Consider the following 20,510-nt stretch of genomic DNA (forward strand, 5'->3'; position numbering starts at 1 on the left):
TTCGTTTTTTATAAAATAGATATTTTATTGGGAAGGTGCAAGCTTGACTGAATGGCACTTAATACTTTTCATTTTCTTAGTCGAATAATTTTATAAGTTTAAATTTGTTTCTTCTTAAATAGCCCTCAAATAGATATACGCAAATACATACATATGTATATATAATTATATATGTAAGCCTGCACGCATAGAATCAAGCATTCCAGCCTTATACACGCGCTCATTTGTATGTGTGTATGTATGTATATATAAATGCGTGCTCTAGCATATTCTAAGAATCCCGTTGCGATTGATTTGTCTTTGCATTGTTTTTGAATTTCCAGCCGCTACACTGGCTTTTCTTTGCTATGCGGCGTCATAACAATAATGTGATTTCGTTTTAACTATTCTTGATCGAAACGACGCGGTGGTGCTGTAGGCTGAAGCGCCGACGATCTTTATTTTAGCTATTTTGACAAATATGCTGTTTGGGTTGGGTGCGAGTTCAAATCCCGCTGAAAACACTTTTTCGTAAATTGCAAATTTTTGTTATTTTAGCTATTTTATATTTTATTAATTTTATAAAAATGTTTCCTTCCGTGCTATCAATGCCTATTAAGCCTACTTATGTGTACATATACATAAATAGATGGCTGACGCATATAAATGTCGCAATTCGGGCACTGTAAATGCCGATTGCCACGCCCCTAGTGGCCGTAGACTCCTCAATTTTATCCAGTTTTTAGAACGAGCAACCGGTTACCTAAATGCAAAATTTTAATTCTTACGCTCAAAAATGTGAAAATTACAGGGTATTTTTCGATATGCCACGCCCCTAAAGAGGCTTAAAAATTATTTTTGGGCCATCGATAGAGGAGCCCATCAGTAACTTAACTATCCAAATTTGAAGCTTCTAGCTCTTAAACTGTAGGAGATATAAACTTTTGCGGTTTGCCACGCCCCCTATGGGCAAAATTTCAGCATTCTAGGTTTATAACTTTAGGAGATACAGTTTTATCCGATTTGCCACGCCCCTAATAGGCGGAGATATATCCGCCATAGCTTGTGATCTTGGGTGATCGGCGTGGACCTACATACCAAATTTCAGCTTTCTAGCTCTTCAACAAACATGATTTCTGGTATATCGGAAAATGCATTTTCCGATTTGCCACGCCCCTAGTGGGCGGATCGGGAAAATTTTAACACTTTATAAATCGGAGATATACACGAGTATGTGTTCCAAATTTCAAGTCTCTAGCTTCAATAGCGCCGAAATACAGTGCTTATCATAATTATAGCCCACCCTGCAACTTAAACTTTGAGCCCGTTGTAACAAATTTTGTAAGGTTTTTTAAAAATAAATTTTACAGCACATTATAGACTGGAGCATGTTCAGTAGATTTGATCAAAATTTTAGTTCAATTTATGGAAAACTAAGAAAGAACCGTTAACTTTTGCTCTGTGCTAGCATTTTTGCTTGCATTTTTGTGTATCATAATTATAGCCCACTGTCGCAAATTTGAATTTATTAAGTGCGGAACAGACTTTTGGCTTTACAGACATTGTAATTAAGTAAATTTCGATAGTTTTTAAGAGATGCCGCTTGGAAAACAATTATCTTATTATGAAAAGGGCCGTATTTTCTCACTTTTCGAGTCAGGAGAGTCTATTTCGAGTATTTTACGAATTTTGAAAAAAAGTCTAAGTGTAATTAAAATTTTTTTGGATAACCCCGAAGAATAAGGATCAAGAAGACGTACTGGGTGAAAGCCGTTACTAATTGCGCACGATAAACGCAAAATTATTAAGAAAGCCAGCAACAGCCCAACCGCTTGTATAGCTTTGGCCGCACATGTGGCCGAATCTATGTCAGCGATGACTGTTTGGCGAGTACTTAAGAGCTCAGGAATCATAAATAGGTCTAAACTGACCAAAGCATCCATGTTGCTAAGTCGCCACAAGGTTGCTCGACTTGGTTTTGCCGATGGACATACTGCGGCCGATCTGACATACGCGCGTTTGAATCATCGTCTTTTGGCTTACAGTATATTTATAAATTTTTACCCTAACAGGTCGTATTTTCTGATGGGAAGAAGTTTAACCTGGATGGTCCTGATGGGTTTGATACTTATTAGCATGATTTGAGGAAGGATCCTATGTTTTTTTCAAGGACAAACTTTGGAGGTGGCTCCGTCATGATTTGGGGTCCATTTTTTTCATTTGGTACCTGGGAATTGAAGTTTGTAACGAACCGAATGAACAGTGAAGAGTATATTCAGGCTCTGGATAGTATTCTCATTCCATATTCAAGGGAATTACGTGAGAAACCAATGGTTTTCCAACAGGATAATGCCAGAATCCATGTGAGCAGACGTACAAAAGAGTGTTTGGAGGAATGTCATGTTGATGTCCTTGACTGGCCAGCATGTTTTGGGGATCTCAACCCGATAAAAATGTCTGGGGTAATCTTGCAAGACGTGTGTATGCCAAAAATCGCCAGTTGGAGACAGTTGGATATCTTAAAACGCAAATTCTAAACGACAATGACTAAATAACAAAGTTTCGAAAAGGACCTTTTATTAAATTTAGTGGTTTCAATGAGGAAGAGAATTTTTGAGTTAACTAAGACAAATGGAGGCCGGATTAAGTATTAACATTAGTTTTTCCATTAATCCGCAACGAATTCGGATTTTTTTTACAAAAATATGAATATGGGCTATAATTTTGATACAGAAAATGGTGCTGTTTTTCCTTGTTTCTTACTTCTTTTTAAGAAATCGTTATTAAATTGTGAATTTTAAGTGAAAAAGTTTTTTGCCATTCATAATTGAAATATTGAACTACTCATTTTTGAAGATTTTGAGGAAATATTCCATTTGGGAAAAATTTTCAGCCGATTCGTTTAAGTGGATTAAAAGTGGGCTATAATTATGATAAGCACTGTAGATTGCGTTCATACGGACAGACGGACGGACAGCAAGACGGACATTGCACAAAACCAATATACTCATTTCACTTTCGTGAATGAGTCTAAAAAATCAAAATTGTATATTTATACATGTAATTTGAGGATCCTAGCTCCAAAGATGTTAGATATAAAAGGGAATACCTATCGATGATTTATTAATTTTAATAGGATCACGCCCTGCTTTTTATTGCGCACTGGAGACTTGAAAATTGCACTATGTACTCGAGCTGACAGCGTTTGGGCTGTGAATGAGTATTCTGCAATCGGTTTCGCCCGATTACAATGTTCTTTTTATACCCTGAACCCATTGAGAATGGGAAATCAGGGTATACGGTTTTGTTGAAATGTATGTAACAGGCAGAAGGAGTTGTGGCAGACCCCACAAAGTTGATCAGGGCGAGCTGAGTTGATTTGGCCCTGTCCGTCTGTCCGTATGTTTGAACGCGTCGATTTCAGAAGATATAAGAGCTATAGACTAGGCTAGAATTTTGTTTTAAGTGACCGTATATACAGCGCGGATGTCGAGTTCGCCTTTAAAATTCGATAAATAATCCCGACATGTTTTTATCGAACAAAAACATTCAAGTTGAAGTCAGATGACAGTGCTGCTAATTGTGAATGATTTTTCCTTTTTGTTAAATTTGTCAAATATTTAATAGAATATGTAGATCATATGCTGAAAATTTCATTAAGTTCCGTTAAGTCAATCGACGTTACAAAATAATAATATGTTTGGCCAATTAACAAACGCACGTGCAGAAGCTACAACAGTCTTCGTATACGTGTGCACACAAACATTTAAACTTGCTCTAGAACATTCATAGAATCTGCTAGATGGCGCTGCAGCAGTGAACCTTTTTCAGTTTTGCCAACTGACCTTCGAAAAGCAAGGTGGCGTAGTGTGTGTAGCGGCGCGACGCTCGATCGAGAAGTCTAGCGCTCGAAAAACGTGTGCGCGCAACAAATGCTAATTATTTGTAATTGTTTCAAAATATTGAAATTTTATCTATACAAAATGTGCATTTTTATTAGTTTGGTTTAAGGTAGTATCTAGTCGAGTACTCTCGACCAGAGTTTTCTTACTGGTTATACCCTGAACCCATTGAATATGGGAAATCAGGGTATAATAGTTTTGTGAAAAAGTATGTTACGGGCGGAAGGAATCATCGCAGACCTGATAAAATATATATATTCTTGATACGCAGTACATCGAGATTACAGTCGTCAACTAGACCTCGTACCGAACGGTTGTGTTATCGTAGAGTTCAGTTCACAGCTTATCAATTCTTCAAGCGCCTGTTTTCTTTTTTACACTCATTCTTCACTCCACACTTCCAATACACACAGAAGCATAAAAGCATATAGTAAGTCAAATACCCAGCTATGTCCACAGGGCATTATAGTCAAGGGGCGAATCGCTTTGCAATGTTAAGCGATAGCCCCAAACCAACAAAAACAAGTAAGAAAGCTCTAGTCGAGACTACTCGACTACGAGATCCCCTGAACCCTTGGAGTAATTAGCTATTTCACACACACACACACACACACGCACACACATACACACACACACATACACACACATACACACACACACATACACAAACAATTACATACATATACACACACAAGCATAAACTCGCATGGGCGGCAAAGAGCGCTTACTATGAGAACTTAATTGCTTAATAACTTTTAATAACTTTTGTGGACGATCTTCATGAAACTTTCAGATTATGATTATAACATGGATATGCATGTCATTGCCAAAGCACAAGTCTCTAGTATTTGAAATACGCTTTTTACAAAAGTGAGGGTGAGGGGGTGAATTTAAGGGTGGGGGGTAAATTTTAACAAAAACCGAAATGCATGCATTACAAATTTGGAGACTCTAGCAATAAAGGTATAAAAGATATAATTTTATAACTGGTTTTCGATAAGGGGTTTTATCGATAAAAAAAGATCGGGATGAGTTATCGATTTTTAATGATAAACTTGATATGCGCGCTGTAATTACATTTAAAAAAAAATTGAAGTCTCTAGCTCTTATATCTTCTGAAATCGACGCGTTCATACATACGGACAGACGGACAGACAGACGGACAGGGCCAAATCAACTCAGCTCGTCGCCCTGATCAAGAATATATATAATTTGTGGGGTCTGCCACGCCTCCTTCTACCTGTTACATACATTTCAACAAAACCATTATACCCTGATTTCCCATTGAAAATGGGTTCAGGGTATAAAAATTCCATTTCATTTTCCTTAATCGCTACAAAATCAAACTATGCCTCAAATCCTATTCAAATCCTATTCACCATAACAAAAATCTATTTCATTCAATATCTTTACTTATTACCTACAAACATGTAAGGTGGGCAAAAAAAGGCCACCTTACACCCCCCCCCCCTTACTTCGACAGGGAAATTATACGCCCCCCGATGAGTCGACGGTCACCGTATAGGCCTGTTCCCCGTTTCCCCGGTCTCGATTACCGGGGTCATGTTAGTTTTCTCATCTCCTTGATGAAATGGCTTCAACTGTGCAATGTAGGCCACCCTTCTCTTGCGTTCGCAAGATGTTGTCGCAACAGAACTGCCGAACCCTGCCTTGATCTTTTGATGCTCGCTGCAAGTTACTGCGCACTATGTCGAAAACCTCTCTCATTTTAACTTCTTTGGCCTCGGGGTGGGTCTCTAGTCGCCGAACCGGGAGTGACTTCATCGTACAAAGCGGCGGGTAGGCGTGGTTCCCGCCCTAACATCAGAAATGCTGGAGTGAAGCCCGTGGAGTCGGCCACGCTCGAATTGACGGCCAGCGTTATCTCCGGCAGCAGCTCGTCCCATGAGCTCTGATGGCCTTCGATATACTGAGCTATCATTGTCTTCACCGTGCGATTCGTTCTCTCCGTCGGGTTCTCCTGCGGCGAATAAGGCGCTGTGTACTGGAGTGTCACCCCCAAGGATTCCATGAACGCCTTGAAACTTCTACTTGCAAATTGTACGCCGTTGTCACAAGCGAATGTCCTGGGTATCCAAATCTGCTGAGTATACGTTCCCGGAACGCCAGTTGCAGCAGAGCGGTAGTAGCTCTCCTCAATGGCACCAGCTCCACCCATTTAGCGAAATCGTCACCCATTGTGTTCCCACGCTTGGAACGAGGCAACGGTCCCACGAAGTCTGCGTACAAGGCCGCCATTGACTCCGCCACCTGCCTGGTGAGCATATGCCCGGCCGGCTTTTGTTGCACGCATTTGAATCTTTGGCACCTTTCGCAACACCTCACGTACTTGGCGGCATCTCGGAACATGCCCGGCCAATAATACCTCTGCGCAAGTCGTGCTACCGTTTTCCTCACCGCAAGGGGGATTTTCTTCCACGGCCTGCTTGCAACTGTCTATGGGCTGTCGGGACAGTGCGTCGGCCACCACATTCAATTTCCCACAGCGATAGCGTACGTCGAACTGGAATTGCTGCAACTCTAGCGCCCAACGAGCGATCCGGCCCGTGGGACTTTCTATAGAGTTGAGCCATTTCAGCGCTAGGTGATCCGTGACAACGTCGAACCTGTAACCCTCCAGGTAACATCGCATCTTTCGGATCGCCCAGACGATCGCGAGGCACCCCTTCTCCGTGGCCAAGTAGTTTAGCTCCGCCTTCAGTAACTTTCGACTGGCGTATGCTATTACTCGCTCCTGCCCCTCAACTTCTTGCGTCAGCACTGCGCCGAGGCCGTAGTCGCTGGCGTCGGTCTGCAGCACGAATTTGGCCGAGAAGTCGGGACAGGCCAGAATAGACGCGGTCGTGAAACTCTCCTTGAGTTTCTGCAACGCCTCCTCGCTCCAGATCCACTTCTGGCCCTTCTTTAGCAACTTCGTCATCGGTTGTACTAGCGACGCGAAGTCCGGCACGAATCATCTATACCATGATGCCATTCCTAGGCATTGCCGCAACTCCTTTAGACACGAAGATGATGGGAGGCACCGAATCGCCTCAACCTTCGCGGGATCCATGCAAATCCCCTCTCTGCTTATCACGTGGCCAAGGTACGCCAACTTTTCCCGAAAGAAACTGCATTTCTTTCTGTTGAGTCTCAGATTGGCCGATCGTAACCGCAACATGAAACGTGCGTGCCGCAACCTCTCTAAAATGTGCAGGGTCCGCGGAACGTGGTACGCATCCGGGATCGAGTGGGCATTGAGTTGACGATAATCTACGCACATGCGCCAATCCCCAGTCTTTTTCTTGACTAAGACTATGGGTGCGCTGTGTGGGCTCTTCGACGGCTCAATCGACCCTGCTTGGAGCAGCTCGTCCACCTGCTCGTCGATCACCTTTTGCATAGCCGGATTTTTAGGGTAGTACCTTTGCGTCAAAGGCTTGTCGTCCTTCATCCGGATACTATGCTCGGCGATGTGCGTCACGCCTCTGAGGTCCTCAAACAATGCTAGCTCTGCTTCTAGAAACTCCTGCTGTTCTTCCTCCAACTCCTCCGGCCACTCCTTGCTATCGGGCGCGGATCGTTCATTTCCTCCATACTCGCTTTCTGATTCTTCTCTCGTCGGTGGGCCGCCTCCGAGCTCACCTTCCTTCTCCAACTCGACCGACCTAAACTCCGGCGGCCGCTCCTCGGGTCCGCCCCTCGAATCCTCGCTCTGCTTCACAGCTCTCGCGGGAGGCCCAGCTCTCCGTTTATACTCCAGTGTCTCGCCTCTTTTCTCTTCATTCCTTTTTTGACGACGGAAGATTCTCTCCAAGTCTCTCCTTCGGCGTTCCTTTGTTCATTCATTTCCTCTTGTTTCTGCTTTGCTTCACCCATTTTCTCTCCCCTCTTTCCTCGTCGGGCGGCGCGCCTTGGCTCGACGCTCTCTGAACGCCGCCTGTCGACACCGCGATTGCCGACATTGGGTCCTCCTTCGACGTCGCGTCTTCGCGCGACACCTCTGGACCCGACTCCTTCATATCTCCTTTAGCGAACTGGCCTTGCTCTCTAAAACCGCTGCTGCCTTTCTCTCTTCTTCGTTCACTCGGTGGCGACGCTCCTTCTCCCACGTCGTCCACCATCCTCATCTCCAGCTCCGCGTTGCCGCAACGCACCGAAGTGCCGATGGCGCATAGAAAATCCATGCCGAGGATGACATGGTCCAGCATGGTCGGCATTATTAGCAGGTTTGCTTCCGCCGTCTTTCCAGCCAGACTCACGTTCGTTTTCATCATCTTTGTCACGTCCAGCGCTGATCCATCGGCAAGCCTGATTCGCGACTCCACCTGGCAGCGCTCACCCCGCATCGTCCGTCGGCGCGCGCAGACCTCGCTGATAAAACTGCGCGTGGCCCCGGTGTCGATTGTGGCGGTCATCCTTTGACCCCCGACCATTACCCTCGCGACGATCTTCCACTCCTTTACTCTGAGCGGGTACCTCTCTTCGTCTCCCTCTCTCGGAGGGCGCCCCTGGCCGTTTCCCGCGCCATCCTGTTCGCAACATTCCCTCGCAGTCCGGCCTCGCTGCCCGCAGTGTCGGCAGAACAACACCGGCGCGTTACGACATTCCCGCGCGAAGTGTCCAGGTTGTGCGCATCGATAACAGACCCGACTCGGCCTGGGTCCAGCGTCCTGAGCCGTCATCCGGCTAGTTGCCTCCGTCGAAGGTGTCGTCGCCGGCGTACCCTTCTGCACCCCGGCTTGTCCTCCAGACCGGGGATCAGATATCTTCTCGCGGAAGGGATTGTTCTGCCGCGCCTCCGCTGGCTTGGGCCAGGCGGTCTCCACCGTCGCCTTCCTCCCTCGTTCTCTCTGTTGATTCCTCACGTTTTCGAACTCTGCAGCCATCTGTGTCAGCTGGGTCAGGGATGAAAAATCGTGCCTCCGTACGTACAGCCTGTATTCCGGGGATGCGTTTTCGTAGGCTCTATTCAACTCTTGGGCCGGGCTGTATCTAGCCTGACGCATCAATAGCCGGAGCTCGATCAAGTAGTCCTTGAAGGGTTCGCCCTCCCGCTGCCGGCGTGCCCGGATCTGATCCTCCAGACGCTCGAGGTATTGGGGAGGTAAGAAGAAGTCCAAGAACTCTTTCTTGAATTCTATCCAGGGCACGTCTCTTAGCCCACTAGTTAGGAACCACTTAGCCGCCTTGTCTACCAACACCTCGCTCAACGCCCTCGGCATTCTGCCCAGTTCGATCCCATAAGTTATGGCTCGCTCCTCCAGGATTTCGATGAAACCGAGAGGATCCGACCGACCGTCGTATTTCATTCCCCACTTTCTCACTTGCTCAGCGATATTCCATGGTGGGTGCCTCTCCGGCGGCAACGAGAGCGCTGGAGCCTGACGCTCAATCCTCATTTCGCCACCATTGCCGGATTCCCTCGACCTCTCGTTCCTCCGGCTCCCAGTCACGCTGCTCGCCGTCGGCACGCTGAGCCTCAGCGGCGCCGTCGAAATGGACCCACACTCCTGGATCTTCCGCAAATCGGGCTCTGATTTCTGGTACGCGCGGCCGCCCGGCCAGTCGCCCTTTGATTTCTACCGAATACCTGGATGAATGACGACAACCTCTTTCTGAGATCCTCCACGCGGCCTTCATCTTCAAGGCCGAGATCCCGTGCTACCGCTATCAACTTCTCTTTACAGCGCTGGTAGACCCAGCCGACGCTTAGTCCCGGGATGTGGGATGTTCCTCCTTCCATTCCGGACGCCTGGATTTTGCGATTTTTGGGTCGCTCATACTAATCTTCTTTTCCTTGTTTTCTTTCCTTTCTTTTTTTATACCCTGAACCCATTTTCAATGGGAAATCAGGGTATAATGGTTTTGTTGAAATGTATGTAACAGGCAGAAGGAGGCGTGGCAGACCCCACAAAGTATATATATTCTTGATCAGGGCGACGAGCTGAGTTGATTTGGCCCTGTCCGTCTGTCTGTCCGTCTGTACGTCCGTCCGTATGTATGAACGCGTCGATTTCAGAAGATATAAGAGCTAGAGACTTCAAATTTTTTTACAATGTCCGTAATTACAGCGCGCATATCAAGTTTATCATTAAAAATCGATAACTCATCCCGATCTTTTTTTTATCGATAAAAAACGTTATCGAAAACCAGTTATAAAATTATATCTTCTACACCTTTATTGCTAGTCTCCAAATTTTTAATGTATGCTTATATGCAATTTATGCAATTTCGGTTGTTGTTAAAATTAACCCCCCACCTCTAAATTCACCCCCTCACCCTCACTTTTGTAAAAATTTCAAATAATAGAGACTTGTGCTTTGGCAATTACATGCATATCCATATTATAATTATAATCTGAAAGTTTCATGAAAATAGTTCATCCACAAGAAACGTTATTAAACAATTAACTTCCCATAGTAAGTCAACACTGTAGACAATGTGTGTTTATGCGTGCATACGTATGCCTGTGTGTGTGTGTGCGTGTATGTGGGCATATGCGAATAATTACTGAAATATCAGTTGCTCGAAGGGTTCAGGGGATCTCGTAGTCGAGCAGTCTCAATTAGAGCTTTCTTACTCGATTTAAATATATAAAATTAGCAAATATATAAAATTAGTTTAAGGCAATGTTTCACTTTTTTTTTAATATTTACCGAATATTAATAATATTATTAAAACGATTCCAACAATTGCATAATATGTCTTATGCATTTTGAAATCTCTGTCGTCATTCATGGAGTCCATTAAACAATTTTCATTTAAATCTTTGTTGGGTGGACAGTTTATAAGTAGGCCAGCATTTTTTTGCGCAGCATTATTCATCTTTTGACAAATACTAACATCTATATGGGTTTCTATATTCCCAACACAGTGGCAAAGACAACTCCAAACACAAAAGCATCTCGAATGCGTTTCTATTTCGAATGATCTTCTAGACACTATAATTGAGTTTGATTGCACCGTAGCTGATTGTTTTAATATCTTCAGTTCGTTAGCTTTAACAATTACTAAAAAAAATAAGATGTTGGTACATTACAGTGAAATAAAGCACATATTAATAGTTTAGAATATATAGAATACTTGCATTCACAGTTAAATTTTACTTTTTTGTTCGATCCCATTATAAAAGGTAATAAAAACGTAATAGTTTCTGATATATGAGGAAGCAGAATTTTGTTTACAGTTGTTATAACTGATACACTTTTTGAGAAGGGACAGTTGGAAATAGTTATGAAAAATTCCTGTGATGTCAGACCCTTGTTAATGACATCAACAGATATTTGAAGTGCATCTTTAGTTGTGGCATCAGTTACAATTCTAGATATTTTTACTTTTAAAATATTTTTTCGAACTGCGTTTTCTCTAAATGGCATTTTAATTTTAATATTAAAGGCTGTAATATTAATAATTCAATATTAAAGATATTAGTTTATATTCATCATTTAAACTATAAATTAGAACTAATAATAAAGAAGTAAGAAAGCTCTAGTCGATACTGCCCGACTACGAGATCCCCTGAACCCTTCGAGTAACCAATATTTCAAATTCTGACAAAAATTTAAATTTCATAAATTACATCAAAATCTACATTAAAAATTTGATGACTAGCTTTAAAGGGGTAGGCGATATAAATTTATTACTGATTTTCCATAATGTTTTTAATCGATAACAAAAAACGGGGCAAGTTATCGATATTTGAAGCAAAACTCGATATGTGCGTGGATACACGGACCTAGAACAATTTCAAGTCGTTAGGTCTTAAATCTTCTGAGACGCGACGCGTTTAAGCAAACGGACAGACGTACGGAGCCAAATCGACTGAGCTCGTCGCCCTGATACTTTCTGGGGTCTGCCACGCCTCCTTTTGCCTGTTACATATATTTAACAAAACCATTATACCCTGATTTCCGATTTTCAATGGGTTCAGGGTATAACAAATTTTAAATATTTCTCAAAAGGCTGAAAAGCCAATTTTTAAGTTGTATCTCATTTGATTCTAGAAGATATATTAATTACCTGGCACTTGCTCATCCAACATATTCAGGCATAATGTTTTAGCGTTTGTTGGACATTTGTCCAACAATTTTATTGAAGCTGGAATTGAGTCATCTTTAGTTTTTAATTTCATTTCATAATCAATAGTTGGCATTCTAATGATTTTTTTTGCCTTCGTAAGATTATCGGTGGAATTTGTCTTTTCTTGATCAAAAGGAAATGTAGTACTTGAATCAAATAATTTTATAAATATTTTGTCATAGGCTTCATTTGTATTAGTATTCGTCAAACTTTTTGGAATCCAAAATGTATTATTACCTTGTAATAGAGATTTTTTGGTCTGCAGAGCATTTTCTCGCGATGTTAAAATTATAGAAACATTTCCTTTAACAAATGTACCAGCCAAGTTATTTAACCTAAAAATAAAATTTGTTTCACTTAGAACTATTTTCAGATTAAACAGGAACGTTGCTGTCAGGCGTTATCGACTGTGTAAAAATTATTTTTGGGTCATAAGGGAGGTTACTAATAATCCAAATTTTAAGCTGCTCGTTACCTGAACCCATTGAAAATGGGAAATCAGGGTATAACGGTTTTGTTAAATGTATGTAACAGGCAAAAGGAGGCGTGGCAGACCCCAGAAAGTATCAGGGCGACGAGCTCAGTCGATTTAACTCTGTCCATCTGTCCGTATGCTTGAACGCGTCGATCTTAGAAGATATAAAAGCTAGAGACATGAAATTTTTCCTAGATCCGTGTATACCACTCGCATATCGAGTTTTGCTTCAAATATTGATAACTTGCCCCGTTATTTTGTTATTGATTAAAAACAATATCGAAAGCCAGTAATAAATTTAAGTCTGCTAAACCTTTAAAGCTAGAGTCATCAAATTTTTAATGTAGATTGTGTGCGTGTGTACGTGCATGTGCTAATAATAATTGAGATATCAGTTGCTCGCTCGAAGGGTTCAGACGATCTCGTAGTCGAGCAGTCTCGACTAGAGCTTTCATACTAGTTTTTAGGCTCCCACGCCTCCTGTGGGCGTAGCTGAATCCGCCATAGCTTTTTGGTCTTGGCTGGTCAGACGGACGGACAGCCAGAAATACCTAAATAGTTGTTTATTCATATTGAACAAAATAAAGCTATAGGCGGAGTGAACAATTATTTGGGGACAAATCAGTCAGTGAATTTGTGCTACAAAATTTTTGACCTGTGTCTACTATTAGGCATTGTCTATATCTTGTAAGGTTCAAGATCGACGCGGTCATACATACAGACAGATAAGCAGATGGACAGAGCTAAATCGATTTATCTCGTCGCTTTGTTCCAGAATTTATGTACATACAACCTTATGTGTTCAGCAGGGTCCCTTTCTGTCTGTTACATTACATTGCTTGTTATCAAGCTTAACTAAATTCGAGTATATTTATAAATAATAGCAGAACAAAATACGTGCATACTCTAAGTTAATGTTTTACCCATACCGCTTAGTTTAATATGGCTAACAAATCAAAATACTGATTAATTTAATGTGACAATAAATAATATCACAAAGTGCTTTTTAAATCATTATAATTATTTGGATGCAAAACTAAATACTCACGCAATTGGCGGCATTATCATCCACCACGTTTTCTGCCTTTTTTTATAAATCCGTAATTTGGCTGTCAAATATGGAAATGGAGCGCTTAAATTATATATCGAATATGAACTTGTATCGCTGTGAAAGAAAAAAAAAAAGTATTATGTCTACATATGAAAATATACTTAATTGATAAGGGCTTTTTTCAAATTATATTAATAAGTAATATATATAATTAAACAACACTAAGCAACCATTTTTATACCCTGAACCCATTGAAAATGGGAAATCAGGGTATAATGGTTTTGTTGAAATGTATGTAACAGACAGAAGGAGGCGTGGCAGACAAATTATATATATTCTTGATCAGGGCGACGAGCTGAGCCGATTCGGCCCTTCCCGTCTGTCTGTCCGTCCATCCGTCCATATGAGTGCGTCGATCTCAGAAGTTAAAGAGCTAGAGAGAGATTTGAAATTTGGCATGCATACTCATGTGTATCATATTTTTCGATAACTCATCCGATAACATTTTTATTTCATTCATGTCAGCCTAATTTGAACAATACATATAACATATATGGAGGGTATTTTGATCAAAATCGTAATTCAATAAAGTACATATGAATCTACATTACAAATTTGGTTACTCTAGCTTTAAAGATGTAGCAGATATAAATTGATTACTAGTTTTCGATAATGTTTTTAATCGATAACAAATAACAGGGCAAGTTATCGATATTTTAAGAAAAACTCGATATGCGTGGTCTACACGGACCACGGAAAAAATTTCAATTCTCTAGCTCTTAAATCTTCTGAGATCGACGTGTTCAAATATACTGACAGACGGACAGGGCTAAATCGACTCAGCCGTGATGTCGTCGCCCTGATCAAGAATATATATACTTTATGGGGTCTGCCACGCCTCCTTCTGCCTGTTACATACATTTCAACAATACCATTATACCCTGATTTCCCATTGAAAATAGGTTCAGGGTATAAAAACATAACATTCAATCAGTAACAACAAACCAACAAAATCAAAGTATTTTTATTAATATCAGTCTAAATTATATGAAGGCACTATGTATATAGTGTTCTCTTTAGTGGCTCTTTGCTGAGTGGCTCCAATGGCCTCGATCGCCGTCATCTGGCGGCCCACTAACGCCAGGGGTCTCCTGGCCGCAGCTCCCGCTCGCCCCTGGATGGCGGGGGCCTCTGCTCGTTTCCAGAACTCCAGCGCCTTGTTGACGCACGTAAGTGCCTACAGTGTTAATTTATTTAATGCTCAATAAAAACAAAACAGGCGCATTTAACTCCAAAACGATTATCTTTCTTATTACTTTTTCCTTATTATATAAGCTTTTGCGCGCTCTTTTCATTTGACGCTCACCTGCTTGTTTTGCCCGCTTACGAACGAATAAATGTCTTGCGCTCTTGAGCCGCCTTCGCATCTCGGCCGCGCGATCCCCCCCGGCACGGTACCACTGCCGATCGCTGCGATTTGCACGGGTCCCCTTATTGCATTTGAATTAATTATGTGGTGCGCTCCTTGCGACTTTACTCCATTATCGGTTGCACCCTAAAGCTCGAGTATGTGAGGCGGTTCAATGAGCCGCCTTACACCCCCCCCCCCCCCCTTACTTTTCAGGGAGATGGTCACGCTCTCCGACGCCGCGATTATCACGTTGACCGTGACGCCCTCGGCACTGACGCGGGAGTGCGTCCTCCTGCGCGGTAATTACCGTGCTCCTAGCTCCCGCTGCTCTGCCTGAACTACCCCTTCACCAAGTGCCGGCGGGATGGATCCTCCAGCCGGCCGGGATCTCCGGTGCCAACTCGAACGAGGGGGGATTCCCTTCCATGAGGATGTCGAATAAGTTGAGCTCCCAGTCGTCCATCTTCGTCTGCGGCTTGTTCCCCGGGGGCCCTGATCGTGCTCGCGGGCGTCTTGATCTTGCTCACGGGGACCTTTATCGTGTCCGCGGGGGCCCTGATCATGCCCGCGGGGGTGCTCTGCGCCTGCCGTGGCCCCGCAGCCTGCGTCCAGTCGTTCGACGTCGCTCCTCCATCGGTCTTCGCTCTGGGGGCGGCACGTACCTCTGGTCCCAATATCGCTGGCGGCGGTGGGGGAGAGGGTGGCTCCTCCACATACGGTGACGCCCCTCACGACTGAGGTATTTGGACGTAGACTGTGGTGAAGTCCACCCCCATCAACATCACGCATCTATCTAGCCTTTCCGCGATGTTATTCGCGGGCTGATGGACTGTGTGTAGGAAATTGGGTGGGGGTCGCTCCTCGCAAGGCCTGTAATAGTCCCGGCACATCCGTGGGTCGTCTCGCCGTCCCTGCCCTGTTCCGGGGAATGGCTCAGTGTCGGTGTCGCTCACGTTCTCGACACGGGCCGTCTCTTCTTTTTTCATTTCTCCTTCGCTGCTGATCACGATGATTTCGTTTTCCATTTCGTTTTCTAACACTTTTCTTAAAACAATGGTCTTGAAACTATCATGTTAGTATCGCAACTTGTCAAAGGATACTACGGGTGGGTTAACTATAGGTTTGAGGTTAGGTAAGGACGTTATTGTGACTGAGGTGTATCGTCGTCAGTGTTTTGAAAACCCCCGTCGATCGCCCCTCGACTCTCGTCTGGCTCTTCTTCACTCTCATCGCCGTCATGATGGAAAGGCTTGAGTTGGGAAATGTTGGCCACCCTTCTTTTGCATTCGCCGCGTTTGTCAAGCTGCACTATGTTGGAGACGAAGCTAACGATCCTATAGGGGCCGTCGAATTTCGGTGCTAGTTTTGCTGCGAAACCGTCCGCCGCGTTGGACAACTGATGCTGCCTGAACAGGACTGACGGGCCTGGCTTCGGTTTCCATTCGCGTCGACGCAGGTTGTAATATCGCCCTTGATCCTTCGAGGCCCGCTGAAGGTTATCGCGAGCAATCGCGAACACTTCCCTCATCTTGTCCTTCTTTGCGTCCGGGTGAAGTTCCTTCGTCGCTGATCCGGGCGTAACTCGTCGTACAGGGCAGCCGACAAGCGCTCCCGCCCCAGCATCAGGAACGATGGGCTGAACCCCATGGAGTCCGCCACGCTGGAATTGATAGCTAAAATTATTTCGAGCAACAACTCATCCCATGAGCTATGGTGACCCCTGACGTATTGCGATATTATCGTTGTGGGTTTTCTTACGGCGAGTACGGAGCCGTATATTGGAGTTCGAATCCTAAGGATCCCATGAACAATCGAAAGCTCCTACTCGTAAACTATACATAATTGTCGCAAACGTTTGGGTATTCCGAACTTGCTCAATATGCGCTCTCGGAAAGCCCTTGCAGCAGAGTAGCGGTAGCCTTCTTGATTGGCACCAACTCCACCCATTTGACGAACGCATCATGAAACACCCCGCTTCGACCGGGGCAAGGGGCCACGAAGTCAGCGCACAACACTCCCATCGGCTTCGACACCGGCCTTCGTTGCTTATCCTTAAATTTTTGGCATATTTCGCACCACTTCACGTACTTGGCGGCATCTCGCAACATGCTTGACCGATAGAACCTCTGCAGTACCCTGCTCCTTTGGCTATTGAGGACGCATAGCTTCTAGGGGATGTAATCCTCGTCGTCCGTCCGATGTCCTAAGTTCCGATATCCATTTTCCTCCACGTAGTCCCTGAACTTCTCGGGTTTCCTGGCAATGCTCTCGCGCATCCCTGCTATCCATTTATAAGGGGGACAGACCTCCACCGCTTGTTGACAGCTCTCTAGGGGTTGGCGAGACAGTGCGTCGGCCACCACGTTCAGGTTTCCTCTTGTTCCTCGGTCCAGGCCTATTTCTGTCCCTTTTTGAGCAACTTTGTCATCGTTTGGACTAACAATGCGAAGCCTGGCACAAACCGCCTGTACCAGGACGCCATCCCCAGACACTGCCGTAACTCTTTGGGGTTCTTCGGAGCCGGGAAGTCCCGTATCGTCCGTCCTTCGCGGGGTCGGTGCAGATCCCCTCTCCACTTATGACGTGACCTAGGTAAGCCAACTTTTCCCAGAAGAAACTGCACTTCTTCCTATTGACCTGGAGGGTAGCTGCTCTTAGTCGCCGGAAATCCTCCCTTAAATTGACCGTATGCTGTTCCTTTGTAGCTCCGATTATTACTGTCGTCTAAGTAGGCAAACGCGTGGGGTTCCATCTCGGGTCCGATAATCGTAAGGGCTCTTTAGAACGTTGCCCACGCCGAGTGCAATCCGAAGGTCATTACCCGCCGGGCTTGTCGCAATCTTTCTAAGATGTGGTTAGTCCTAGAAACAGGGTAGGCGTCCGGTATCGAGTAACCGTTGAGCTTTCGGTAATTTACGCACATGCGCCATTCTCCAGTCTTCTTCTTGACAAAGACTATGGGCACTGTGCGGGCTCCTTGACAGCTCAATAGTTCCGACTCTGAGCAATTCGTCGATGTGCTCGTTGATCACCATCTGCATGGCTGGGCTCTTCGGGTAATACCTTTGTTTGAGAAGCTTATCGTCTCGCATCCTGATGTTGTGTTCCCTGATGTGGAACACTCTTTCTAGCTTCTCGAAGAGTGACAGCTCGGTCTCCAGAAACTCCTTTAAGCTGGGTTCCAAGTCCTCCGGCCACCCCAAGGCTTCGGGGGAAGGCCCTGCGTCGCCCTCTTCTTCCGGACCAACCGTTTCTTGTATCGGGGGGTGCTCTCCCGGTTGCCCTTCAAGCCTCTCGTCTCCTTTCCTGTCAGCCAGATGTTCGGCGCCCTCTGCGATCCTGCCTTTGCCCGAGCTTTCCGCTTCTCGCTCTCTCGCCCCGGTGTCGATTGTGGCGGTCATACTCTGGCCTCCAATCCTCACCGCCGCGACGATCTTCCCTTCTTTTACCTTTAACGGATATCCGCCTCCCTCTTCTGGTGCTAATTGGCACCACTCCGCTCCATGGGAGGGCGCCCTTGTGTGTTTTCCGCATTCGTCTGAAGGCAACACTCTTGTGTGCTCCTCCGTTTTCTGCCGCATCGTCGACAAAAAGTACTTACGCGTTGCGACATTCCCTCGCGAAGTGCCCAATCTGCGCACATATGTAGCACACCCGGCGCGGATTGAAACCGAATCCGGCATCCTGGGCCATCATGCGATGCACCGCTTCCGTCCGCGGCTCCGGCGATTGCACGTGGAACGGGTTTCCGGGCCGACTATCAGCTGGCCCCGCACAAGACGGCTTTGAATGGGTCTCACAGATTTCTTCTCCCAAATCCTCTTTTGGCCTTGGACGTTCTCATACTCCGTCGCCATCTAAGTCAGTTGTGTCAACGTCGTGAAGTCGTGACGCCTCACGTACAGTCTATATTTATATATATATATCATATATCCTATGTAGCTCTTGCGCCGCGCTGTACCTCGCTTGGCGCATCAATAGCCTGATTTAAATCAAGTAATATTTTAAAGTTTTATCGCTGATGTCGAGCCCGTATTTGATCCTCCAGGCGCTCGAAATATTGTGGCGGCAGGAAAAAGTCTAAAAAATTTTTTTTAAACTCGGCCCAGGGCGCGTCTCTCAAGCTGGTTAAGATCCACTTCGCTGCCTTGTCGCTGAACACCTCGCTTATTGCTTTCGGCATCCGATCTGGTTCTATGCCATACGTTATGTCTCGCTTCTCCACAAATCCTTGTGGGTCCATCTGGCCGAGGGTTTCAACACCACTCTGCACACTAACACAAAGCCGGAGGTTTCTCCATCCAGCAAACGGGCGCATCCGCGTTCCCTACTGCTGCAGTAGTATGAGCTGGGATATGCCACGGCAGGTTAATCGGGAGGAAAGGGGGAGGGCGCATTTGACTTCAAAACGATTTTCTTAATTTGCATTTTGTATACCCTGAACCCATTTTCAATGGGAAATCAGTGTATAATGGTTTTGTTAAATGTATGTAACAGGCAGAAGAAGGCGTGGCAAACCCCACAAAGTATATATATATTCTTGATCAGGGCGACGAGCTGAGTTGATTTGGCCCTGTCCGTCTGTCCGTCCGTCCGTCTGTCCGTCTGTCCGTATGTATGAACGCGTCGATTTCAGAAGATATAAGAGCTAGAGACTTCAAATTTTTTTAAAATGTCCGTAATTACAGCGCGCATATCAAGTTTATCATTAAAATTCGATAACTCATCCCGATCTTTTTTTATCGATAAAAACCCTTATCGAAAACCAGTTATAAAATTATATCTTCTACACCTTTATTGCTAGAGTCTCCAAATTTTTAATGTATGCTTATATGCAATTTATACAATTTCGGTTTTTGTTAAAATTTACCCCCCACCCTTAAATTCACCCCCTCACCATCACTTTTGTAAAAAGCGTATTACAAATACTAGAGACTTGTGCTTTGGCAAATACATGCATATCTATGTTATAATCATAATCTGAAAGTTTCATGAAGATCGTACGTCTCTGAAGAATCTGGCACTCAAGTGCAGATAAAATTTGCTTCTGATCTTGCAAGACAAGAGGACTTTGCTATCTTTTCTTAGCCTTATATAACTAATGAAAAATTTAGAGCGTTCTGCGCTCAAATATTGAAATATACATGAATAACTATGCCTCGTATCCCATGTACCAACAGTGAACTTAGTTTTGATCCATGGATACCAGTTAATGGATAGCTGCTAGTATTCTTGAAGAAAACGCATCAGAAGCTCGGAACAAAATTTATACAAATTTAAAAAAATTTAATTCATGTCCGAAAGAGCAGCAGAATAAACAACATTACGGATATTTTTCAGAGGGTATTCGACTTATCTGATTAACTCTTGTTGTCTTTGTCTTCAAAAAAGGCAAAACTTTTCAAATTAATTAAATTTTTAATTGAGCGTCCGTCAATCGCGCCTCAGTAAAGATAGGACGATATAAGCGATATAACCGGAAATTCAATAGGAAGACGAAGATTAACATGATCTAGACAATTTGAATATCGAATTAGGTGAAAAATATTAAGATTATTGATGAAAGAAAACTCATACAGTCTTATTCAAGAATGCAGCGGATATTATTGG

General features: G+C 44.2%; 1 non-coding gene across 2 annotated transcripts in view; it reads right to left on the reverse strand.

The window, feature by feature from the left end:
* LOC108621599 (uncharacterized) overlaps nucleotides 1-20,510 on the reverse strand; it is a 39,159-nt gene that overhangs the window by 9,507 nt on the left and 9,142 nt on the right. For both annotated transcript variants that reach the window (XR_016268721.1, XR_016268720.1), the window contains exons 4-7: nucleotides 13,487-13,603; nucleotides 11,904-12,298; nucleotides 10,972-11,280; nucleotides 10,541-10,894 (exon numbers count right to left, since the gene is read on the reverse strand). This is a non-coding gene — a transcript (uncharacterized LOC108621599). The remainder of the gene's footprint in view (nucleotides 1-10,540; nucleotides 10,895-10,971; nucleotides 11,281-11,903; nucleotides 12,299-13,486; nucleotides 13,604-20,510) is intronic.

Source organism: Drosophila arizonae, chromosome 2 (genome assembly GCF_054131065.1).
Source record: "Drosophila arizonae isolate 15081-1271.41 chromosome 2, UAZ_ARI_1.0, whole genome shotgun sequence".
NCBI lineage: Eukaryota > Metazoa > Arthropoda > Insecta > Diptera > Drosophilidae > Drosophila > Drosophila arizonae.